We start from the raw sequence: 26,706 nt of genomic DNA on the forward strand, positions 1-26,706 counted from the left end.
ACCCGTCGATTCATCGCCCCCAGGCCTTCCCCGAGCCGTCTGAGCTCTTCTCTGCACTCCCTGTGAGCATGCGGTGGTTTCCCCTAAGCTTTCCCCGTCGATCCCCTTCTCTAGCCCTAGTTTCACCGGAGGCCGACGAGCACCGCCGCTGCCGCTCGTCGCCGGTAGCCCTCCGATGTCCAGCTCGTCCTCCCGTGAGCACCAGAAGCTCCAAGACGACGTGTAGATGCCGTAGCAGCTAAGAACTAAGCGTGGATCCCCCTGATTCGAAGCCCCCGACGACAGCCGAGCTTCGGCCGCCGCTCCGGCTCGTCGCTGACGCCTCTTCCGGCGACCTTAGCCTCCCTAGTTGGTCCTGCCAGATCGGCCGCTTCGCGAGCTTGCTGTAGCTGCTATCCGCGTGCGATTTGGTGTTGTGCAGCGCCGTCTAGGTCGCCTCCGGCGAGCCCTTCGCCGCGGGTTTGGTCGCCGGCGACCACCCTCCGGTGGCCGTCGACGTGGCCGACCATTAGGGCCTAATCGCCCTCCTCTGGGTCGCTGACAGAGGGCCCCACGCCTGGTCAAACCCCAATTAGGGGCTGGTCAGCGCGGGATTAGTCCCAGAGAGGCTGACCAGTGGGGCCCCCCTGTCAGGTTTGACCTGCACAGGTCGGCTGACCTGCTGACGTCAGCCTGATGCAATAAATAGAATTTCCAGTTTAAAACTAATTCAGGAAATTGCTAAAAATTGCAAAAATCATAGAAATTAATCTGTAACTCCAATGAAAATAATTTATATATGAAAAAGTATCAGAAAAATTCAAGGATTCTGATTATGCTATTTTCATCTATGTTTGAAAAAGTTACAGAACCCTAAATTGTGAAATAAGGAATAATTCAATTCTTTTAATCACTTTATAAATGGAATTTGCAAAAATATCCAAATTTCTTTATAAATGCAATGATCATACACTTCCCTAGATGTAAATCAGTACCATAACATGACATCTCATGCATGTTAACATTAGGTTGATCTGAGCATCAGGTCGAATCAATTAAACCGGTATCCGGGAATACCCGTTTGAATTACTATTCGAATGTGATTCAAATCAACTCTAAACCTAAAACATCTTGATTATAATAACTTATCACTTGCATTCTCATGCCTTGCTCATGCATCATTTTGATTGCATATGATTGTTATTGAATGTTGCCGTTCATTTCGGTAGGCTCCGCACCCCCGGATTCCACCGAATATCCGTCTGACGGATATCGTTCCTCCTCTGAGAAACAAGGCAAGCAACCCTTTTGATCATCCCGATAACTCCTATGTTCTTGCTCCTGCACCTATTCATTGCATTAGGATCAAATGCTTCAACAGCTTTTGCCACGATAGTTGGACCCACTTCCTTTGCATGACTTAACCTTGTCACAGTACATAGCCGAACCTTGCAACCTAGCATACCTGGTAGTTGCTTGAGCTATGATGTGCCTTATCCTGCTATGCATGCTATGCTTAGAGTTGTGTATGGTCTGTCATCTGGGAGATGAACAGAAATGTGGAATGTGTTCGGTGAACAAAGGTCGTGTGTTGAACTTGATTTGGTAAAGGTACCGGTGAAAGGCTGTGTAGGAGTACATGGCGAGTTGTTTCATTGGAACCGTCCTTAGGAACTGAGTTCCGTGTATGTAATCCAAGACTAGATACTACCACATGCTGGGCCCTGAAATATGGCCCCGCTCGGCCTATTAATCGCTTAGTACTCGGTCCAGGAGTTGCAAGTAGTTTCTGGTGTTTATAGTAATGCTGGAGGCCGTGCATGGTGCTGACCTGAGAGGTGGACCGTGATGCGGTAGGCAGTGGCACGGTGTACCAAGTGGCACCCGGATGGTGGGCTTGGGAACCCTGCGCACATCGTTTGAGGCCGTGGCGGAAACCTCGGCCGGACTTCCGTACGGGTTACTCTCAGATAGGCGATAAACCTGGACTAGGTACTAGTGTGGTTAACGGTCGTGGCCGACTCCCTCGCTGGGCTTCCGCTTGAAGGTTGCCGACGTGCATGACGTGCACATGGCGATAAGTGGCGGGAGCGTGTGTGACGAAGTACACCCCTGCAGGGTTATGATCTATTCGGATAGCCGCGTCCGCGGATATGGACTACTTGGAGACATATGTTGTTCATAGATAACTTAAATGGGTACTCCTAAAATTGTCAAGATAAGCGTGAGTGTCGTGGACGGCATTTTCGTATGGAGACGGAATGATTCCACGATAGTGTATTGTTGTGGTGTTAGTGGACTCGTGTGCGAGAAATCAAGTTGTCAAAACTAATTTCAAAAAGCAAGTTGTCTATCCACGAGTCAAATGCTGGCTTTCCGCATGAAACCCCACAATACCTTCTTGATACCTTGCATGAGTAGTTAGCCATCCTAAAGTCTTGCTGAGTACCTTCGTACTCATGTTTGTTTAATAAATGTTGCAGAGGTTGCTAACGACCCTAATGGAGGGTTCTTCGTAGACATCGACGATGACGAGTAGCTGGTGTCCCAGCTACGACCTAGCCCTACGTCGGCTCTGTAGTATAGTCAGGCCATGTGCCTTCTAGTTGCTCTGTCTGTACCCAAACAGCTTATAACTCTGCCGCTGGCTTGTATTGTGTGACTGATATTATGGGTCGTGAGACCCTTAATGTGTAATAATATGTGTGAGGCTCTTCCGAGCTTCTTCAATAAAGCTTGTATGTCTATGGTTATGTTGTGATGCCATCGATGTATCTATACATATCGGTATGCTATGCGTACGTGTGTCTTACTTGGTATGTATGGGGTTCGATTACCTAGTCGTGAACTTTAGTAGCACCCCTTACAAGGAAATGCCCCTTTGGGATCCAACGAGCCTTGGTAGTTCGCTACTGCTCCGGATGCATTGGTTTACCGGCATGTGTCCTTCTTAGCTGCTGTGTCTATCCCCTTTGGGGAAATGTCACACGACGTAATGGAGTCCTTGTAGCTTGCTACGACTCGTCTACGTTCGTTGATGACCGACACCTGCTTTGTTGGGTCATGTATGCCTGTCCTTGTACGGAACTGCCACTTTGGTTTATGACTAGACATGTCGATCCGGGTTCTTTGACATTGGAATGCTAGCGACACGATCGCATACGTGAGTCAAAAGACGCAAACGGTCCCGGCTAAGGTAAGGCTGCAGCCGTGGAGTTAACCATGCGTGAGACCACAAAGGGATGCGATGGGTCACAGGCTAGATTCCTATGGCTTAGGATCGGGGTCCCGACAGCGTTGGTATCAGAGCCTGACTGACTGTAGGATTACTAAGCCAAACTGGTCGAAGTTGAGTCTAGAATTTCTTAGTTATATATAAGGGAATTGTTTGTGGAAGGGAACGTAACACTCTTGTTCTCTTCTCAAGGTATTCTATTCTGGTCATCCTCGTCTTTTCTGCGGGAATTAAGGACTAGGTTACTCATCTTCTCCTAGGCTCGGATTTTGATCGGTAGGTTATAGGACTACGGGTCGAGAGATATTGGGTTTCTTTTATTCCTAGGAAGTAGGAAGTAAGTTTGATGATCAGAGAGTTGAATTTGATAGTTGAGTGGTGACGCTATTTCATTTTTGGGTTGTCTCAAAATTTGTTTTTGAGCACTTACAGCCGTTATGCTGCCCAATTTTGCATTCAGAGCTCTAATGCTTCTGCATTACTCTCTAATTACAGATGCCTTGCCGTCCTTCTCGTCAGGTGGTACGTCTGACCAGATGCATTGATGTACCGGGTCATACGGCCATGCTGGTCAGGATGATGTCGGTGTGCGGTAACCGCTGGTACCCCGAGTACACAGTGGAGGAACAGTACCGAGACTTCAACCAGAGCCAGTACATCTGCACTGTTAGGGTATTTCCAGACTACCCTGGAGCGGAGAAGCCAATCCATTGGTCCTATGGGTTGGGAGTCACTGTTGACATGGCAGTACAAGATGCTGCCTATTCAATGCTGACTATTATGAGAGCGAGACATGCACTGCTGTAGAATTCAGAGTTCTGCTATGTTCCGGCCTCTCAGTCTGGTGAAGAGGGATACCTCAGTGGAGTCTATTTTGATTCTTCCATGGAGGACCCACTTCTGCAGTCCACTGTTGAGATGCTACAGAACAGAGACAGGGATGCTCGTGCTCTCCGCATGGAGCTTTACGCTACCCGTGCCCGCCTGTGGACAGCTTTGACGCAGCTGGCACCGGTGGTCCAGACAGGGTATGGAGAGATGGAGATGCTGAACCCTATTAGGACCCATCTTCCGGCCCATGTTGACTGGCCAGCTATAGGAGGAGTCACACCTCTTCGGGGACCCCTCTTACCACCAGCCAGGGGACCAAGGCCACATCCGTGTCCTTATGGATCCCAGGGATCTCAGGCAAGAGTGTTTCCTGATCCGCAGGTTGAGCTTCCAGGTCATGGAGGTAATCTCTATGAGATGTTCTATGCGGATGCCTGAGCTGTGAGCGGAAGGATAGTATGGTAGTAGCCGTATGTTCACAGTCCTGTGTGACTTGTGGAGTATGGTAGTAATGTGAAATGAATTCCGGAGGCCTAGATAAATAATGTATAGGAAGCTTGTAAGCCTCTGATGAGTAGTTCCACCATTTCAGTAGTTTGCTCTTCGAGTAAGTTTGTACTGAACTATGTAAGGGTGTGTATGAACCATGGTGTATATATAGCAGTTGCATGTTACCATGTTGTTCGGATATTCATTTCCGCATTCCGTGTGTTCAGTACATTCTTAATCCATAGCTAGTAATGATATGATATTGGTCTAAGCTATGAGTTTGTTTGTCAGGATGGTGTTCACCAGGTTGAACCGTGCCCCAGCCCATGAGCAAGGTGAGGGTAGTCAAGCGTCGTAGGAAGACCTGCCTCACCCACCTTCTCTGGTAGAAGTGATGCTTGAGGCAGAAAGAAACAAAAGGGAGACCAACCGACTGCTAGAGCGTATTGAGCAGAATACGGCTCGACAACCTAGGAATGCTGCAGTATCCCTCAATGACTTTGTGAAGCTGAATCCTCCAAAGTTTCATCATTCCGTCGATCCCCTCGACGCTGATGACTGGCTATGCAGCATTTCACGCAAGATTCGCTCGGCAAATATATCTGAAGCCGACAAGGTGACCTTCGCGACGTATTTCCTGGAGGGACCCGCCAATCTGTGGTGGGAGAATTTTGAAGCTATGCGTCCTGCTGAACCAGTGGCCACATGGGCAGACTTCAGTGCAGCTTTTCGTCTGCACCATATTCCAGAGGGCATGGACAGAAAGAGAGAGGAGTTCTGTGCCTTCACTCAGGGCAAGTTGTCTGTGGATGCCTATAGCCGCGAGTTCGGTAACCTCGCCCGCTATGCAACAGAGGAGGTGTCTACTGACGCCAAGAAGCAAGCAAGATTCCGTAAGGGTCTGAGCCCTGAGCTCCGTCGAGATCTGCGCCTCCATGAGTGTGCAAGCTTTCAAGCCCTGGTCAACAAAGCGATCAGTGCGGAGACTGGTCATACTGACTTCGAAGCCACAAGGAAGCACTCCCGTGACTTTGGCTCGTCTTCTGGTTCCGCGTTTCCAAAACGCAGGCTGTGGGTTCCAAACAGTTCTCTGCCGCCAAGATACACTCCGAGGCCATCCTACGTGGCGCCTCAGAAGAATCAGGCCAACCCTCCAGCAAAAGCTTATGGTGGTCCAGCTAGCAATGCTGCACCACGTGCCAACCAGGTGATATGCTACAAGTGTGGGGAACCAGGGCATTATTCCCGTGAGTGTCCTCAGAATGTGGGTGCCAAGCAACCCGGAAAGTCTGTCGGGCAGGCCAAGTCGGGCAAAGCATTTTATGTGAAGCCAACTCCTGCACGTGGCCGTGTGAACTATGTGTCAGCAGAAGAAGCTGCAGAGGATCCCGACGTCATGCTGGGTACGCTTCTTGTTAATCATCACCCAGCGTCCGTTCTCTTTGACACTGGGTCTTCTCATTCCTTCATTTCAGAAAGTTATGCACAGTTGCATAACATGTCATTTTGTGATATGCCAATCCCATTGGTTGTCCAAACCCCTGGTAGCAAATGGCAAACCTCTAGGATAACCTATGCCAATGAAATTCTAGTAGACAGGCTTGTTTTTCTAGCCTCATTGATAGCATTGAAATCTTCGGATATTAATATCATCTTGGGCATGGACTGGATGTCAGCTCACTATGCCAAGATTGATACCCACTCTAGAAATGTCCAGCTTACCCATCCCTCGGGTGAGATAGTAAATGTCTCTACTCGAGTTGCCAAATGCGAACTCTATTCCCTAAATGCCAACCCTCTTCCGGAACTTGAAGACATTCCGGTAGTCCGTGACTTCCTGGATGTTTTTCCAGAGGAACTACCAGGAATTCCACCTGACAGAGGTGTAGAGTTTGTAATAGATCTTGTTCCGGGAACTGTCCCAATAGCCAGAAGACCTTATAAGATGGCACCCCTGGAGCTAGCCGAACTTAAGAAGCAATTAGATGAGGCCTTGAACAAGGGTTTCATTCGTCCTAGCTCTTCTCCTTGGGCTTGTCCCGTCCTCTTCGTCAAGAAGAAAGACGGAACGGATCGGATGGTTGTAGATTACCGACCAGTTAACCTGGTCACCATAAAGAACAAGTATCCGCTCCCCAGGATCAACGATCTGTACGATCAGCTCGCTGGATCCTCAGTCTTCTCCAAAATGGATTTGAGGTTGGGATACCATCAAATCAAGATTAAGAACGGGGACATTCCAAAAACGGCCTTTGTTACTCGTTATGGCCAATATGAGTACACCGTTATGTCCTTCGGTTTAACCAATGCCCCAGCCACATTCTCTCGGCTGATGAATTCAATCTTCATGGAGTATTTGGATAAATTCGTCGTAGTATACCTCGATGATATTCTCATCTACTCCAAGAATGAACAAGAACATGCCGAGCATCTAAGGCTGGTATTGATGAAACTTCGAGATCATCGCCTTTATGCCAAATTTTCAAAATGTGAATTCTGGTTACCAGAAGTGACCTATCTAGGCCACGTAATCTCTGGTAAGGGTATTGCTGTCAATCCCGAGAGAGTTCAAGCTGTCCTTGATTGGACTCAACCTGAATCGGTTAAGCAAGTTAGGAGTTTTCTTGGTTTAGCGAGCTATTGTCGCCGCTTCGTCGAGAATTTCTCCAAGGTTGCAAAGCCTCTGACTGAACTCCTCAAGAAGGATAAAAAGTTCGAGTGGACACCACAGTGTGAGCATAGTTTTCAGGAACTGAAAAGACGCCTGACCTCCGCACCCGTGTTGCTACCACCAGATTTTTCTAAGGACTTTGTTATCTATTGCGACGCCTCGCGACAAGGATTAGGTTGCATTCTCATGCAAGATCGTCATGTGATCGCATACGCATCTCGACAGTTGCGTCCACATGAGGATAATTATCCACACATGACCTTGAGCTTGCAGCTGTGGTCCATGCACTAAAAACCTGGCGACATTACCTCCTGGGTAATCGTTGCGAAATATTCACTGATCACCAAAGTCTGAAATATATCTTCACCCAGCCGGATTTGAATCTCAGGCAAAGACGGTGGGTTGAGTTGATCTCGGATTACGACTTAGGGATAACTTACACCCCGGGGAAGGCCAATGTTATGGCCGATGCACTAAGTCGTAAATCTTATTGTAACAATCTGATGCTACAACAAGGTCAACCACTTCTCCATGAGGACTTTCGGAAGTTGAATCTTCATATTGTTCCTCAAGGATTCCTTTCTACCCTGGTGGCGAAGACTACTCTTAAGGATCAAATTATAGCTGGCCAAAAGCGTGACAAGGGTATATCACGGATCAAGGAGAATATTTTTAGCGGAAACGCTAAAGAATTTTCCATGAATGATCAAGGTGTGGTATTCTTCCAGAATCGTTTAGTGGTTCCTAAGAACCCACATCTAAGGCAGTTAATTCTTAAGGAGGCTCATGATTCCCCTCTCACCATTCATCCCGGTAGTACTAAGATATATCAGGACCTACGCCAGAGGTTCTGGTGGACTAGGATGAAGAGAGAAATTGTTGAGTTCGTTGCTAACTGCGACGTTTGTCATCGAGTTAAGGCAGAACATCAAAGGCCTGCTGGCACCCTTCAACCTTTAGCTATTCCTGAATGGAAATGGGATAAAGTTAGCATGGCTTTCATTACTGGATTTCCCAAGACCAAGAAAGGAAATAATGCTATCTTTGTAGTCATTGACCGTCTTTCCAAAGTGGCTCATTTTCTTCCTGTTCGTGAGAGTATAACAGCTAGCCAACTAGCAGAGTTATATATCTCTCGAATAGTGTCTCTTCATGGTGTTCCCCTGGAAATTAACTCGGACCGTGGAAGTATCTTTACTTCTCGATTCTGGGAAAGTTTTCAGAATGCCATGGGGACTCACTTATCTTTTAGCACTGCTTTCCATCCCCAGTCAAGTGGTCAAGTAGAAAGAGTGAATCAAATCCTAGAAGATATGCTCCGAGCTTGTGTTATTTCGTTCGGTATGAATTGGGAGAAGTGCCTTCCATTCGCCGAATTCGCTTATAACAATAGTTATCAATCAAGCTTGGGCAAAGCCCCTTTTGAAGTTCTCTATGGACGAAGATGTCGAACACCTCTTAATTGGTCAGAAACCGGAGAGAGGCAACTCTTTGGCCCGGACATGATCCAGGATGCAGAAGAGCAGGTTCGCATTATTCGTGAAAAGTTGAAAACAGCCCAGTCTCGTCAAAAGAGCCAATATGATTGTCATCATAAGGCTGTGACCTTTGAAGTTGACGAGAAGGCTTATCTTCGGGTTACACCTTTGAAGGGTACCCATCGTTTCGGTATCAAGGGCAAGTTGGCTCCTCGTTACATTGGACCTTTCCGCATTCTTGCCAAACGAGGAGAAGTTGCCTACCAGTTGGAACTTCCTCCGCATCTTTCCAGGGTTCATGATGTTTTCCACGTCTCGCAACTCAGGCGTTGCTTTTCGGATCCTATCCGTGAAGTGGACTACGAAACGCTTGATCTCCAAGATAACCTTTCTTATCGAGAATACCCCGTGCGTATTCTTGATCAAGCTGAGCGTACCACTCGACATCGAAACCTCAAGTTTCTTAAAGTTCAATGGTCAAATCATTCTGAAAAGGAGGCAACTTGGGAAAGAGAGGATCGTCTCCGACTTGAATATCCTGCGTTATTCCCGACGACTTCTAAATCTCGGGACGAGATTCTTTTGAGTGGGGGTGAGTTGTCACATCCCTAAAACATTAAGCTAGATAGCATTGTGCTCATGTCTTCTTTGCATTTGCATCTAAGAAGTTTTAAAAAAAACAACAAAGTGGCAAAGGAAAAACTCAAAACCCTAGACACCATTTCAATTAAAGGAAATTTCAAACTAGTTCAAAATCAATGAACCCAAAATGGCCTCAAGAAATGTTCAAACTTTCTGATAAATCATGAAAGTAAATGAGCATTGGAGAAAACTAATTCCTTGGCACTTCAAGCATTTTAAATAAATGCAAAAGCCACTGGTTTCAAATCTAAAAATTTGAAAACAAAAGCTATAATTTTCCCAAAATGTTGAAAGTCTTGGAAATGAGTGGGGACATTATAACAAATACTTCAGGAGGTTTAAAATAGTTTTTACTTTTTGTTTTGGAGCTGAAATAATTAGCAAAGCAATAAATAGCAAAACAGAAAAACAAAAACAGAAGAAAAAGGAATAGTCTTACCTGACGCCCACGCCAGGCCCAGCCCACCTCGCCGCTCGTCCCCTTCCCCGCGCCAGTAGGCAGCAGGAGGTGGCCGCCGCCTCCTCCGGCACGGCCACGCACCTGCGTGCCTGCCTGGCCGCCGGTTCGCGCTGGCGACGACGGGGATAAGCTCCCCAGAGCCTCCCCTATCCATTCCCCGCCTCGGTTCTCCTCCTCCGCCCGGATCCCCTCCTTCTCCCTGCTGCCGCCATTAGAGCCGAGCTCGAGCTCGAGCTGGCCGTTGCCCTGGCCAGAAGAACCCCTCCCCGAGCACGCCTTTAGATCCGCCTCGTTGCCCTGGTCGTCTCTGCAGAAGCCGAAGTCCCCTCGAGCCCTGCAACGCCCGCAACGCCGTCGTCTTCTTCCTCCGGCCGCCGGACATCTCCCGTCGATTCATCGCCCCCAGGCCTTCCCCGAGCCGTCTGAGATCTTCTCTGCACTCTCTGTGAGCATGCGGTGGTTTCCCCTAAGATTTCCCCGTTGATCCCCTTCTCTAGCCCTAGTTTCACCGAAGGCCGACGAGCACCGCCGCTGCCGCTCGTCGCTGGTAGCCCTCCGATGTCTAGCTCGTCCTCCCGTGAGCACCAGAAGCTCCAGGACGACGTGTAGATGCCGTAGCTGCTAAGAACTAAGCATGGATCCCCCTGATTCGAAGCCCCCGACGACGGCCGAGCTTCGGCCGCCGCTCCGGCTCGTCGCCGATGCCTCTTCCGGCGACCTTAGCCTCCCCAGTTGGTCCTGCCAGATCGGCCGCTTCGCGAGCTTGCTGTAGCTGCTATCCGCGTGCGATTTGGTGCTGTGCAGCGCCGTCTAGGTCGCCTCCGGCGAGCCCTCCGCCGCGGGTTTGGTTGCCGGCGACCACCCTCCGGTGGCCGTCGACGTGGCTGACCATTAGGGCCTAATCGCCCTCCTCTGGGTCGCTGACAGAGGGCCCCACGCCTGGTCAAACCCCAATTAGGGGCTGGTCAGCGCGGGATTAGTCCCAGAGAGGCTGACCAGTGGGGCCCCCCTGTCAGGTTTGACCTGCACAGGTCGGCTGACCTGCTGACGTCAGCCTGATGCAATAAATAGAATTTCCAGTTTAAAACTAATTCAGGAAATTGCTAAAAATTGCAAAAATCATAGAAATTAATCTGTAACTCCAATGAAAATAATTTATATATGAAAAAGTATCAGAAAAATTCAAGGATTCTGATTATGCTATTTTCATCTATGTTTGAAAAAGTTACAGAACCCTAAATTGTGAAATAAGGAATAATTCAATTCTTTTAATCACTTTATAAATGGAATTTGCAAAAATATCCAAATTTCTTGATAAATGCAATGATCATACACTGCCCTAGATGTAAATCAGTACCATAACATGACATCTCATGCATGTTAACATTAGGTTGATCTGAGCATCAGGTCGAATCAATTAAACCGGTATCCGGGAATACCCGTTTGAATTACTATTTGAATGTGATTCAAATCAACTCTAAACCTAAAACATCTTGATTATAATAACTTATCACTTGCATTCTCATGCCTTGCTCATGCATCATTTTGATTGCATATGATTGTTATTGAATGTTGCCGTTCATTTCGGTAGGCTCCGCACCCCCGGATTCCACCGAATATCCGTCTGACGGATATCGTTCCTCCTCTGAGCAACAAGGCAAGCAACCCTTTTGATCATCCCGATAACTCCTATGTTCTTGCTCCTGCACCTATTCATTGCATTAGGATCAAATGCTTCAACTGCTTTTGCCACGATAGTTGGACCCACTTCCTTTGCATGACTTAACCTTGTCACAGTAAATAGCCGAACCTTGCAACCTAGCATACCTGGTAGTTGCTTGAGCTATGATGTGCCTTATCCTGCTATGCATGCTATGCTTAGAGTTGTGTATGGTCTGTCATCTGGGAGATGAACAGAAATGTGGAATGTGTTCGGTGAACAAAGGTCGTGTGTTGAACTTGATTTGGTAAAGGTACCGGTGAAAGGCTGTGTAGGAGTACATGGCGGGTTGTTTCATTGGAACCGTCCTTAGGAACTGAGTTCCGTGTATATAATCCAAGACTAGATACTACCACATGCTGGGCCCTGAAATATGACCCCGCTCGGCCTATTAATCGCTTAGTACTCGGTCCAGGAGTTGCAAGTAGTTTCTGGTGTTTATAGTAATGCTGGAGGCCGTGCATGGTGCTGACCTGAGAGGTGGACCGTGATGCGGTAGGCAGTGGCACGATGTACCAAGTGGCACCCGGATGGTGGGCTTGGGAACCCTGCGCACATCGTTTGAGGCCGTGGCGGAAACCTCGGCCAGACTTCTGTACGGGTTACTCTTAGATAGGCGATAAACCTGGACTAGGTACTAGTGTGGTTAACGGTCGTGGCCGACTCCCTCGCTGGGCTTCCGCTTGAAGGTTGCCGAGGTGCATGACGTGCACATGGCGATAAGTGGCGGGAGCGTGTGTGACGAAGTACACCCCTGCAGGGTTATGATCTATACGGATAGCCGCGTCCGCGGATATGGACTACTTGGAGACATATGTTGTTCATAGATAACTTAAATGGCTACTCCTAAAATTGTCAAGATAAGCGTGAGTGTCGTGGACGGCATTTCCGTATGGAGACGGAATGATTCCACGATAGTGTATTGTTGTGGTGTTAGTGGACTCGTGTGCGAGAAATTAAGTTGTCAAAACTAATTTCAAAAAGCAAGTTGTCTAGCCACGAGTCAAATGCTGGCTTTCCGCATGAAACCCCACAATACCTTCTTGATACCTTGCATGAGTAGTTAGCCATCCTAAAGTCTTGCTGAGTACCTTCGTACTCATGTTTGTTTAATAAATGTTGCAGAGGTTGCTAACGACCCTAATGGAGGGTTCTTCGTAGACATCGACGACGACGAGTAGCTGGTGTCCCAGCTACGACGTGGCCCTACGTCGGCTCTGTAGTATAGTCAGGCCATGTGCCTTCTAGTTGCTCTGTCTGTACCCAGACAACTTATAACTCTGCCGCTGGCTTGTATTGTGTGACTGATATTATGGGTCGTGAGACCCTTAATGTGTAATAATATGTGTGAGGCTCTTCCGAGCCTCTTCAATAAAGCTTGTATGTCTATGGTTATGTTGTGATGCCATCGATGTATCTATACATATCGGTATGCTATGCGTACGTGTGTCTTACTTGATATGTATGGGGTTCGATTACCTAGTCGTGAACTTTAGTACCACCCCTTACAAGGAAATGCCCCTTTGGGATCCAACGAGCCTTGGTAGTTCGCTACTGCTCCGGATGCATTGGTTGACCGGCATGTGTCCTTCTTAGCTGCTGTGTATGTCCCCTTTGGGGAAATGTCACACGACGTAATGGAGTCCTTGTAGCTTGCTACGACTCGTCTACGTTCGTTGATGACCGACACCTGCTTTGTTGGGTCATGTATGCCTGTCCTTGTACGGAACTGCCACTTTGGTTTATGACTAGACATGTCGATCCGGGTTCTTTGACATTGGAATGATAGCGACACGATCGCATACGTGAGTCAAAAGACGCAAACGGTCCCGGCTAAGGTAAGGCTGCAGCCGTGGAGTTAACCGTGCGTGAGACCACAAAGGGATGCGATGGGTCACAGGCTAGATTCCTATGGCTTAGGATCGGGGTCCCGACAGCGTTGGTATCAGAGCCTGACTGACTGTAGGATTACTAAGCCAAACTGGTCGAAGTTGAGTCTAGAATTTCTTAGTTATATATAAGGTAATTGTTTGTGGAAGGGAACGTAACACTCTTGTTCTCTTCTCAAGGTATTCTATTCTGGTCATCCTCGTCTTTTCTGCGGGAATTAAGGACTAGGTTACTCATCTTCTCCTAGGCTCGGATTTTGATCGGTAGATTATAGGACTACGGGTCGAGAGATATTGGGTTTCTTTTATTCCTAGGAAGCAGGAAGTAAGTTTGATGATCAGAGAGTTGAATTTGATAGTTGAGTGGTGACGCTATTTCATTTTTGGGTTGTCTCAAAATTTGTTTTTGAGCACTTACAGCCGTTATGCTGCCCAATTTTGCATTCAGAGCTCTAATGCTTCTGCATTACTCTCTAATTACAGATGCCTGGCCGTCCTTCTCGTCAGGTGGTACGTCTGACCAGATGCATTGATATACCGGGTCATACGGCCATGCTGGTCAGGATGATGTCGGTGTGCGGTTACCGCTGGTACCCCGAGTACACAGTGGAGGAACAGTACCGAGACTTCAACCAGAGCCAGTACATCTGCACTGTTAGGGTATTTCCAGACTACCCTGGAGCGGAGAAGCCAATCCATTGGTCCTATGGGTTGGGAGTCACTGTTGACATGGCAGTACAAGATGCTGCCTATTCAATGCTGACTATTATGAGAGCGAGACATGCACTGCTGCAGAATTCAGAGTTCTGCTATGTTCCGGCCTCTTAGTCTGGTGAAGAGGGATACCTCAGTGGAGTCTATTTTGATTCTTCCATGGAGGACCCACTTCTGCAGTCCACTGTTGAGATGCTAGAGAACAGAGACAGGGATGCTCGTGCTCTCCGCATGGAGCTTTACGCTACCCGTGCCCGCCTGTGGACAGCTTTGACGCAGCTGGCACCGGTGGTCCAGACAGGGTATGGAGAGATGGAGATGCTGAACCCTGTTAGGACCCATCTTCCGGCCCACGTTGACTGGCCAGCTATAGGAGGAGTCACACCTCTTCGGGGACCCCTCTTACCACCAGCCAGGGGACCAAGGCCACATCCGTGTCCTTATGGATCCCAGGGATCTCAGGCAAGAGTGTTTCCTGATCCGCAGGTTGAGCTTCCAGGTCATGGAGGTAATCTCTATGAGATGTTCTATGCGGATGCCTGAGCTGTGAGCGGAAGGATAGTATGGTAGTAGCCGTATGTTCACAGTCCTGTGTGACTTGTGGAGTATGGTAGTAATGTGAAACGAATTCCGGAGGCCTAGATAAATAATGTATAGGAAGCTTGTAAGCCTCTGATGAGTAGTTCCACCATTTCAGTAGTTTGCTCTTCGAGTAAGTTTGTACTGAACTATGTAAGGGTGTGTATGAACCATGGTGTATATATAGCAGTTGCTTGTTACCATGTTGTTCGGATATTCATTTCCGCATTCCGTGTGTTCAGTACATTCTTAATCTATAGCTAGTAATGATATGATATTGGTCTAAGCTATGAGTTTGTTTGTCAGGATGGTGTTCACCAGGTTGAACCGTGCCCCAGCCCATGAGCAAGGTGAGGGTAGTCAAGCGTCGTAGGAAGACCTGCCTCACCCACCTTCTCTGGTAGAAGTGATGCTTGAGGCAGAAAGAAACAAAAGGGAGACCAACCGACTGCTAGAGCGTATTGAGCAGAATACGGCTCGACAACCTAGGAATGCTGCAGTATCCCTCAATGACTTTGTGAAGCTGAATCCTCCAAAGTTTCATCATTCCGTCGATCCCCTCGACGCTGATGACTGGCTATGCAGCATTTCACGCAAGATTCGCTCGGCAAATGTATCTGAAGCCGACAAGGTGACCTTCGCGACGTATTTCCTGGAGGGACCCGCCAATCTGTGGTGGGAGAATTTTGAAGCTATGCGTCCCGCTGAACCAGTGGTCACATGGGCAGACATCAGTGCAACTTTTCGTCTGCACCATATTCCAGAGGGCCTGATGGACAGAAAGAGAGAGGAGTTCTGTGCCTTCACTCAGGGCAAGTTGTCTGTGGATGCCTATAGCCGCGAGTTCGGTAACCTCGCCCGCTATGCAACAGAGGAGGTGTCTACTGACGCCAAGAAGCAAGCAAGATTCCGTAAGGGTCTGAGCCCTGAGCTCCGTCGAGATCTGCGCCTCCATGAGTGTGCAAGCTTTCAAGCCCTGGTCAACAAAGCGATCAGTGCGGAGACTGGTCATACTGACTTCGAAGCCACAAGGAAGCACTCCCGTGACTTTGGCTCGTCTTCTGGTTCCGCGTTTCCAAAACACAGGCTGTGGGTTCCAAACAGTTCTCTGCCGCCAAGATACACTCCGAGGCCATCCTACCTGGCGCCTCAGAAGAATCAGGCCAACCCTCCAGCAAAAGCTTATGGTGGTCCAGCTAGCAATGCTGCACCACGTGCCAACCAGGTGATATGCTACAAGTGTGGGGAACCAGGGCATTATTCCCGTGAGTGTCCTCAGAATGTGGGTGCCAAGCAACCCGGAAAGTCTGTCGGGCAGGCCAAGTCGGGCAAAGCATTTTATGTGAAGCCAACTCCTGCACGTGGCCGTGTGAACTATGTGTCAGCAGAAGAAGCTGCAGAGGATCCCGACGTCATGCTGGGTACGCTTCTTGTTAATCATCACCCAGCGTCCGTTCTCTTTGACACTGGGTCTTCTCATTCCTTCATTTCAGAAAGTTATGCATAGTTGCATAACATGTCATTTTGTGATATGCCAATCCCATTGGTTGTCCAAACCCCTGGTAGCAAATGGCAAACCTCTAGGATAACCTATGCCAATGAAATTCTAGTAGACAGGCTAGTTTTTCTAGCCTCATTGATAGCATTGAAATCTTCGGATATTAATATCATCTTGGGCATGGACTGGATGTCAGCTCACTATGCCAAGATTGATACCCACTCTAGAAATGTCCAGCTTACCCATCCCTCGGGTGAGATAGTAAATGTCTCTACTCGAGTTGCCAAATGCCAACTCTATTCCCTAAATGCCAACCCTCTTCCGGAACTTGAAGACATTCCGGTAGTCCGTGACTTCCCGGATGTTTTTCCAGAGGAACTACCAGGAATTCCACCTGACAGAGATGTAGAGTTTGTAATAGATCTTGTTCCGGGAACTGTCCCAATAGCCAGAAGACCTTATAAGATGGCACCCCTGGAGCTAGCCGAACTTAAGAAGCAATTAGATGAGGCCTTGAAGAAGGGTTTCATTCGTCCTAGATCTTCTCCTTGGGCTTGTCCCGTCCTCTTCGTCAAGAAGAAAGACGGAACGGATCGGATGGTTGTAGATTACCGACCAGTTAACCTGGTCACCATAAAGAACAAGTATCCGCTCCCCAGGATCAACGATCTGTACGATCAGCTCGCTGGATCCTCAGTCTTCTCCAAAATGGATTTGAGGTTGGGATACCATCAAATCAAGATTAAGAACGGGGACATTCCAAAAACGGCCTTTGTTACTCGTTATGGACAATATGAGTACACCGTTATGTCCTTCGGTTTAACCAATGCCCCAGCCACATTCTCTCGGCTGATGAATTCAATCTTCATGGAGTATTTGGATAAATTCGTCGTAGTATACCTCGATGATATTCTCATCTACTCCAAGAATGAACAAGAACATGCCGAGCATCTAAAGCTGGTATTGATGAAACTTCGAGAGCTTCGCCTTTATGCCAAATTTTCAAAATGTGAATTCTGGTTACCAGAAGTGACATATCTAGGCCACGTAATCTCTGGTAAGGGTATTGCTGTCAATCCCGAGAGAGTTCAAGCTGTCCTTGATTGGACTCAACCTGAATCGGTTAAGCAAGTTAGGAGTTTTCTTGGTTTAGCGAGCTATTGTCGCCGCTTCGTCGAGAATTTCTCCAAGGTTGCAAAGCCTCTGACTGAACTCCTCAAGAAGGATAAAAAGTTCGAGTGGACACCACAGTGTGAGCATAGTTTTCAGGAACTGAAAAGACGCCTGACCTCCGCACCCGTGTTGCTACCACCAGATTTTTCTAAGGACTTTGTTATCTATTGCGACGCCTCGCGACAAGGATTAGGTTGCATTCTCATGCAAGATCGTCATGTGATCACATACGCATCTCGACAGTTGCGTCCACATGAGGATAATTATCCCACACATGACCTTGAGCTTGCAGCTGTGGTCCATGCACTAAAAACCTGGCGACATTACCTCCTGGGTAATCGTTGCGAAATATTCACTGATCACCAAAGTCTGAAATATATCTTCACCCAGCCGGATTTGAATCTCAGGCAAAGACGGTGGGTTGAGTTGATCTCGGATTACGACTTAGGGATAACTTACACCCCGGGGAAGGCCAATGTTATGGCCGATGCACTAAGTCGTAAATCTTATTGTAACAATCTGATGCTACAACAAGGTCAACCACTTCTCCATGAGGACTTTCGGAAGTTGAATCTTCATATTGTTCCTCAAGGATTCCTTTCTACCTTGGTGGCGAAGCCTACTCTTAAGGATCAAATTATAGCTGGCCAAAAGCGTGACAAGGGTATATCACGGATCAAGGAGAATATTTTTAGCGGAAACGCTAAAGAATTTTCCATGAATGATCAAGGTGTGGTATTCTTCCAGAATCGTTTAGTGGTTCCTAAGAACCCACATCTAAGGCAGTTAATTCTTAAGGAGGCTCATGATTCCCCTCTCACCATTCATCCTGGTAGTACTAAGATGTATCAGGACCTACGCCAGAGGTTCTGGTGGACTAGGATGAAGAGAGAAATTGTTGAGTTCGTTGCTAACTGCGACGTTTGTCATCGAGTTAAGGCAGAACATCAAAGGCCTGCTGGCACCCTTCAACCTTTAGCTATTCCTGAATGGAAATGGGATAAAGTTAGCATGGATTTCATTACTGGATTTCCCAAGACCAAGAAAGGAAATAATGCTATCTTTGTGGTCATTGACCGTCTTTCCAAAGTGGCTCATTTTCTTCCTGTTCGTGAGAGTATAACAGCTAGCCAACTAGCAGAGTTATATATCTCTTGAATAGTGTCTCTTCATGGTGTTCCCCTGGAAATTAACTCGGACCGTGGAAGTATCTTTACTTCTTGATTCTGGGAAAGTTTTCAGAATGCCATGGGGACTCACTTATCTTTTAGCACTGCTTTCCATCCCCAGTCAAGTGGTCAAGTAGAAAGAGTGAATCAAATCCTAGAAGATATGCTCCGAGCTTGTGTTATTTCGTTCGGTATGAATTGGGAGAAGTGCCTTCCATTCGCCGAATTCGCTTATAACAATAGTTATCAATCAAGCTTGGGAAAAGCCCCTTTTGAAGTTCTCTATGGACGAAGATGTCGAACACCTCTTAATTGGTCAGAAACCGGAGAGAGGCAACTCTTTGGCCCGGACATGATCCAGGATGCAGAAGAGCAGGTTCGCATTATTCGTGAAAAGTTGAAAACAGCCCAGTCTCGTCAAAAGAGCCAATATGATCGTCATCATAAGGTTGTGACCTTTGAAGTTGACGAGAAGGCCTATCTTCGGGTTACACCTTTGAAGGGTACCCATCGTTTCGGTATCAAGGGCAAGTTGGCTCCTCGTTACATTGGACCTTTCCGCATTCTTGCCAAACGAGGAGAAGTTGCCTACCAGTTGGAACTTCCTCCGCATCTTTCCAGGGTTCATGATGTTTTCCACGTCTCGCAACTCAGGCGTTGCTTTTCGGATCCTATCCGTGAAGTGGACCACGAAACGCTTGATCTCCAAGATAACCTTTCTTACCGAGAATACCCCGTGCGTATTCTTGATCAAGCTGAGCGTACCACTCGACGTCGAAACCTCAAGTTTCTTAAAGTTCAATGGTCAAATCATTCTGAAAAGGAGGCAACTTGGGAAAGAGAGGATCGTCTCCGACTTGAATATCCTGCGTTATTCCCGACGACTTCTAAATCTCGGGACGAGATTCTTTTGAGTGGGGGTGAGTTGTCACATCCCTAAAACATTAAGCTAGATAGCATTGTGCTCATGTCTTCTTTGCATTTGCATCTAAGAAGTTTTAACAAAAACAACAAAGTGGCAAAGGAAAAACTCAAAACCCTAGCCACCATTTCAATTAAAGGAAATTTTAAACTAGTTCAAAATCAATGAACCCAAAATGGCCTCAAGAAATGTTCAAACTTTCTGATAAATCATGAAAGTAAATGAGCATTGGAGAAAACTATTTCCTTGGCACTTGAAGCATTTTAAATAAATGCAAAAGCCACTGGTTTCAAATATAAAAATTTGAAAACAAAACCTATAATTTTCCCAAAATGTTGAAAGTCTTAGAAATGAGTGGGGACATTATAACAAATACTTCAGGAGGTTTAAAATAGTTTTTACTTTTTGTTTTGGAGCTGAAATAATTAGCAAAGCAATAAATAGCAAAACAGAAAAACAAAAACAGAAGAAAAAGGAAAAGTCTTACCTGACGCCCACGCCAGGCCGAGCCCACCTCGCCGCTCGTCCCCTTCCCCACGCCAGTAGGCAGCAGGAGGTGGCCGCCGCCTCCTCCGGCGCGGCCACGCACCTGCGTGCCTGCCTGGCCGCCGGTTCGCACTGGCGACGACGGGGATAAGCTCCCCAGAGCCTCCCCTATCCATTCCCCGCCTCGGTTCTCCTCCTCCGCCCGGATCCCCTCCTTCTCCCTGTTGCCGCCATTAGAGCCGAGCTCGAGCTCGAGCTGGCCGTTGCCCTGGCCACAGGAACCCCTCCCCGAGCACGCCTTTAGATCCTCCTCGTTGCCCTGGTCGTCTCTGCAGAAGCCGAAGTCCCCTCGAGCCCTGCAACGCCCGCAACGCCGTCGTCTTCTTCCTCCGGCCGCCGGACATCTCCCGTCGATTCATCGCCCCCAGGCCTTCCCCGAGCCGTCTGAGCTCTTCTCTGCACTCCCTGTGAGCATGCGGTGGTTTCCCCTAAGATTTCCCCGTTGATCCCCTTCTCTAGCCCTAGTTTCACCGGAGGCCGACGAGCACCGCCGCTGCCGCTCGTCGCCGGTAGCCCTCCGATGTCCAGCTCGTCCTCCCGTGAGCACCAGAAGCTCCAGGACGACGTGTAGATGCCGTAGCAGCTAAGAACTAAGCGTGGATCCCCCTGATTCGAAGCCCCCGACGACGGCCGAGCTTCGGCCGCCGCTCCGGCTCGTCGCCGATGCCTCTTCCGGCGACCTTAGCCTCCCCAGTTGGTCCTGCCAGATCGGCCGCTTCGCGAGCTTGCTGTAGCTGCTATCCGCGTGCGATTTGGTGCTGTGCAGCGCCGTCTAGGTCGCCTCCGGCGAGCCCTCCGCCGCGGGTTTGGTCGCCGGCAACCACCCTCCAGTGGCCGTCGACGTGGCCGACCATTAGGGCCTAATCGCCCTCCTCTGGGTCGCTGACAGAGGGCCCCACGCCTGGTCAAACCCCAATTAGGGGCTGGTCAGCGCGGGATTAATCCCAGAGAGGCTGACCAGTGGGCCCCCCCGTCAGGTTTGACCTGCACAGGTCGGCTGACCTGCTGACGTCAGCCTGATGCAATAAATAGAATTTCCAGTTTAAAACTAATTCAGGAAATTGCTAAAAATTGCAAAAATCATAGAAATTAATCTGTAACTCCAATGAAAATAATTTATATATGAAAAAGTATCAGAAAAATTCAAGGATTCTGATTATGCTATTTTCATCTATGTTTGAAAAAGTTACAGAACCCTAAATTGTGAAATAAGGAATAATTCAATTCTTTTAATCACTTTATAAATGGAATTTGCAAAAATATCCAAATTTCTTGATAAATGCAATGATCATACACTGCCCTAGATGTAAATCAGTACCATAACATGACATCTCATGCATGTTAACATTAGGTTGATCTGAGCATCAGGTCGAATCAATTAAACCGGTATCCGGGAATACCCGTTTGAATTACTATTCGAATGTGATTCAAATCAACTCTAAACCTAAAACATCTTGATTATAATAACTTATCACTTGCATTCTCATGCCTTGCTCATGCATCATTTTGATTGCATATGATTGTTATTGAATGTTGCCGTTCATTTCGGTAGGCTCCGCACCCCCGGATTCCACTGAATATCCGTCTGACGGATATCGTTCCTCCTCTGAGCAACAAGGCAAGCAACCCTTTTGATCATCCCGATAACTCCTATGTTCTTGCTCCTGCACCTATTCATTGCATTAGGATCAAATGCTTCAACTGCTTTTGCCACGATAGTTGGACCCACTTCCTTTGCATGACTTAACCTTGTCACAGTAAATAGCCGAACCTTGCAACCTAGCATACCTGGTAGTTGCTTGAGCTATGATGTGCCTTATCCTGCTATGCATGCTATGCTTAGAGTTGTGTATGGTCTATCATCTGGGAGATGAACAGAAATGTGGAATGTGTTCGGTGAACAAAGGTCGTGTGTTGAACTTGATTTGGTAAAGGTACCGGTGAAAGGCTGTGTAGGAGTACATGGCGGGTTGTTTCATTGGAACCGTCCTTAGGAACTGAGTTCCGTGTATGTAATCCAAGACTAGATACTACCACATGCTGGGCCCTGAAATATGACCCCGCTCGGCCTATTAATCGCTTAGTACTCGGTCCAGGAGTTGCAAGTAGTTTCTGGTGTTTATAGTAATGCTGGAGGCCGTGCATGGTGCTGACCTGAGAGGTGGACCGTGATGCGGTAGGCAGTGGCACGGTGTACCAAGTGGCACCCGGATGGTGGGCTTGGGAACCCTGCGCACATCGTTTGAGGCCGTGGCGGAAACCTCGGCCGGACTTCTGTACGGGTTACTCTCAGATAGGCGATAAACCTGGACTAGGTACTAGTGTGGTTAACGGTCGTGGCCGACTCCCTCGCTGGGCTTCCGCTTGAAGGTTGCCGAGGTGCATGACGTGCACATGGCGATAAGTGGCGGGAGCGTGTGTGACGAAGTACACCCCTGCAGGGTTATGATCTATTCGGATAGCCGCGTCCGCGGATATGGACTACTTGGAGACATATGTTGTTCATAGATAACTTAAATGGCTACTCCTAAAATTGTCAAGATAAGCGTCAGTGTCGTGGACGACATTTCCGTATGGAGACGGAATGATTCCACGATAGTGTATTGTTGTGGTGTTAGTGGACTCGTGTGCGAGAAATCAAGTTGTCAAAACTAATTTCAAAAAGCAAGTTGTCTAGCCACGAGTCAAATGCTGGCTTTCCGCATGAAACCCCACAATACCTTCTTGATACCTTGCATGAGTAGTTACCCATCCTAAAGTCTTGCTGAGTACCTTCGTACTCATGTTTGTTTAATAAATGTTGCAGAGTTTGCTAACGACCCTAATGGAGGGTTCTTCGTAGACATCGACGATGACGAGTAGCTGGTGTCCCAGCTACGACCTGGCCCTACGTCGACTCTATAGTATAGTCAGGCCATGTGCCTTCTAGTTGCTCTGTCTGTACCCAGACAGCTTATAACTCTGCCGCTGGCTTGTATTGTGTGACTGATATTATGGGTCGTGAGACCCTTAATGTGTAATAATATGTGTGAGGCTCTTCCGAGCCTCTTCAATAAAGCTTGTATGTCTATGGTTATGTTGTGATGCCATCGATGTATCTATACATATCGGTATGCTATGCGTACGTGTGTCTTACTTGATATGTATGGGGTTCGATTACCTAGTCGTGAACTTTAGTAGCACCCCTTACAAGGAAATGCCCCTTTGGGATCCAACGAGCCTTGGTAGTTCGCTACTGCTCCGGATGCATTGGTTGACCGGCATGTGTCCTTCTTAGCTGCTGTGTCTGTCCCCTTTGGGGAAATGTCACACGACGTAATGGAGTCCTTGTAGCTTGCTACGACTCGTCTACGTTCGTTGATGACCGACACCTGCTTTGTTGGGTCATGTATGCCTGTCCTTGTACGGAACTGCCACTTTGGTTTATGACTAGACATGTCGATCCGGCTTCTTTGACATTGGAATGCTAGCGACACGATCGCATACGTGAGTCAAAAGACGCAAACGGTCCCGGCTAAGGTAAGGCTGCAACCGTGGAGTTAACCGTGCGTGAGACCACAAAGGGATGCGATGGGTCACAGGCTAGATTCCTATGGCTTAGGATCGGGGTCCCGACACTCTATGTATCTATAACCTTCCTCCTTGGTTATGCATGAAGCGTAAGTTCATTATGATGCCAGTGCTTATCCCAGGCCCATCGCAACCCGGCAACAACATTGATGTGTACCTCAGGCCACTGGTTGATGAACTTTTAGAGTTGTGGGCTGACGAAGGTGTACGTGTGTGGGACGAGTACAAACAGGAGGAATTTGACCTACGAGGGTTGCTGTTTGTAACCATCAATGATTGGCCCGCTCTTGGTAACATCTCAGGACAGTCAAACAAGGGATACAGCGCATGCACACACTGTTTAGGCGAGACTGAAAGTATACATATAGGCAAGAATGTGTACCCGGGGCATCGTCGATTTCTTCCAGACATGCATCCCATAAGAAAGAAAGGAAAGCATTTCAAAGGCGAGGCAGATACACGGAGGAAGCCAACCGTCCCTAAAGGTACTTATATATATGACATGGTCAAAGATATAAAACTAATCTTTGGTAAGGATCCTGGCGCACAATCTGTTCCGAATGACGCCGACAACCACGTAGCCATGTGGAAGAAGAAATCTATATTCTGGGAACTACCCTATTGGAAATTCCTAGAGGTCCGCTCTGCGAACGACGTGATGCACGTGACGAAAAATATTTGCGTGAACCTGCTAAACTTATTGGGCGTGCATGGGAAGAAGTCGAGAGATACACCAAAAGCACGGCTGCACCACCAACGTATGCACGAACGAGACGACCTGATGAATCCAGAGAATTTCAAAGGTCGTGCTAGCTACGCTCTTACCAAGCAAGAGAAGGAGATCTTTTTCCAAGTCCTGAGCAGTATCAAGGTCCCGTCTGGCTACTCGTCGAACATAAAAGGAATACTAAACCTGGAAGAGAAAAAGTTCCAAAACCTAAAGTCTCATGACTGCCACGTGATCATGACCCAGTTACTTCCGATTGCATTGAGGGGGCTTCTGCCAGAAAACATGCGAGTACCCATTGTGAAGCTATGTGCATTCCTCAACGCAATTTCTCAGAAGGCAATCGATCCAGCAACTCTACCAAGTTTACAGAAGGACGTGGTCCAATGTCTTGTTAGCTTCGAGTTGGTGTTCCCACCAACCTTCTTCAATATTATGACGCACCTCATAGTTCACCTAGTCCAAGAGATTTCCGTTCTCGGTCCTGTATTCTTACACAATATGTTCCCCTTTGAGAGGTTCACGGGAGTCTTGAAGAATTATGTTAAAAACCGTGCTAGGCCAGAAGGAAGCATGGTCAAGGGCTATGGAACAGAGGAGGTCATTGAGTTTTGTGTTGACTTTATTCCTGACCTGAACCCGATCGGTGTTCCTCAGTCGCGCCATGAGGGGAGACTGCGTGGAAAAGGCACGCTAGGAAAGAAATCAACAACATGTATGGACGAGCAATCTTTCACTCAAGCACACTACACAGTTCTAGTTAATTCCAACTTGGCGGCTCCATATATCCAGGAACACAAGGATATTTTACGCTCGGAATACCCGGAGCAACCTGAAGATTTCATTGCTAAAGAACACGCGAAGACTTTCGGCGGTTGGTTGCAAAGACGTCTCATTAATGACAACATTGTTGAAGATGAGATATACTTGTTGGCCAAGCAACCATCTTCGACTGTATTGACCTTTAAAGGGTACGAGATAAATGGTAACACATTTTACACGGCAGACCAAGATAAAAAGAGCACCAACCAAAACAGTGGCGTCCGGTTTGATGCAAAAGACGACAACGGGCAAAGGGTCACATACTATGGTTATATAGAGCAGATATGGGAACTTGACTATGGACCTTCCTTTAAGGTCCCTTTGTTCTGGTGCAAATGGTTCAACCTGTCAGGCGTGAAGGTAGACCCGAAGTACGGAATGACAACAGTGGATCAGAAGAATCTTGGGTACGACAATGATCAATTCGTCCTAGCCAATGATGTGGCTCAGGTTTTCTATGTGAAGGACATGTCTAGCAGACCGAGAAAAAGAAAAGATAAGGAAGCGAATACATGAGACGATGAGCCAAGGTGCCACATAGTTCTTTCAGGGAAAACAAACATCGTGGGAGTCGAGGACAAGACAGACATGTCAGAAGAATACAATAAATTTGATGAAATTCCTCCCTTCAAAGTCAAAGATGATCCAAGCATCCCGTTAAATGATGAAGATACTCCATGGTTACGGCGCAATCAGAAGAAAGGCAAGAAGAAAAATAGATAGGGGGTGTTGTTGGTGATGTGTAATAATGTATTAAACCTTTTATGTAATTGTGTTGACCATTTTGATAAATATCAAAAATTTGACCAGTTTCCACTAAATTTGACCATTTTGATAAATATCATTTTTTAAGTGTTAAAATGACATTTAGACAATTTGTAAATAAATGTAAAATAAAACAGAAAAGGGAAACAAAAAAGAAAAATAAAAGAAGAAACAGGAAAAAGAAAAAGGAAACAAAAAAATATCTTTATATTTTCAAATTAGTTTGATAAATATCTTATTTTTTATTTTTTTTATTGTTTTAAATGACATTTAGACAATTTTTACACAAAATATCAGAAAATATAAATATGTTTTTATAAATATTTGATTTTACAAAAGCTTTTTGAGTCTACTTTGATTTTATAAATAAATGTAAAAGAAAACAGAAAAGGGAAACAAAAAAGAAAACTAAAAGAAGAAACAGGAAAAAGAAAAAGGAAACAAAAAAATATCTTTATATTCTCAAATTAGTTTGATAAATATCTTATTTTTTATTTTTTTTATTGTTTTAAATGACATTTAGACAATTTTTACACAAAATATCAGAAAATATAAATATATTTTTATAAATATTTGATTTTACAAAAGCTTTTTGAGTCTACTTTGATTTTATAAATAAATGTAAAAGAAAAAAGAAAAGGGAAACAAAAAAGAAAAATAAAAGAAGAAACAGGAAAAAGAAAAAGGAAACAAAAAGAAAAAGAAAACAGGAAACAGAAAAAAGGAAAAAAGAAAAAGGAAAAAAACCTTTAGGACCGGTTTTTAACAACAACCGGTCCTCAAGGTGGGTTCGCTCGCGCACCCAATTTTTGGACCTTTAGTACCGG

Source organism: Hordeum vulgare, chromosome 7H (genome assembly GCF_904849725.1).
Source record: "Hordeum vulgare subsp. vulgare chromosome 7H, MorexV3_pseudomolecules_assembly, whole genome shotgun sequence".
Lineage (NCBI taxonomy): Eukaryota > Viridiplantae > Streptophyta > Magnoliopsida > Poales > Poaceae > Hordeum > Hordeum vulgare.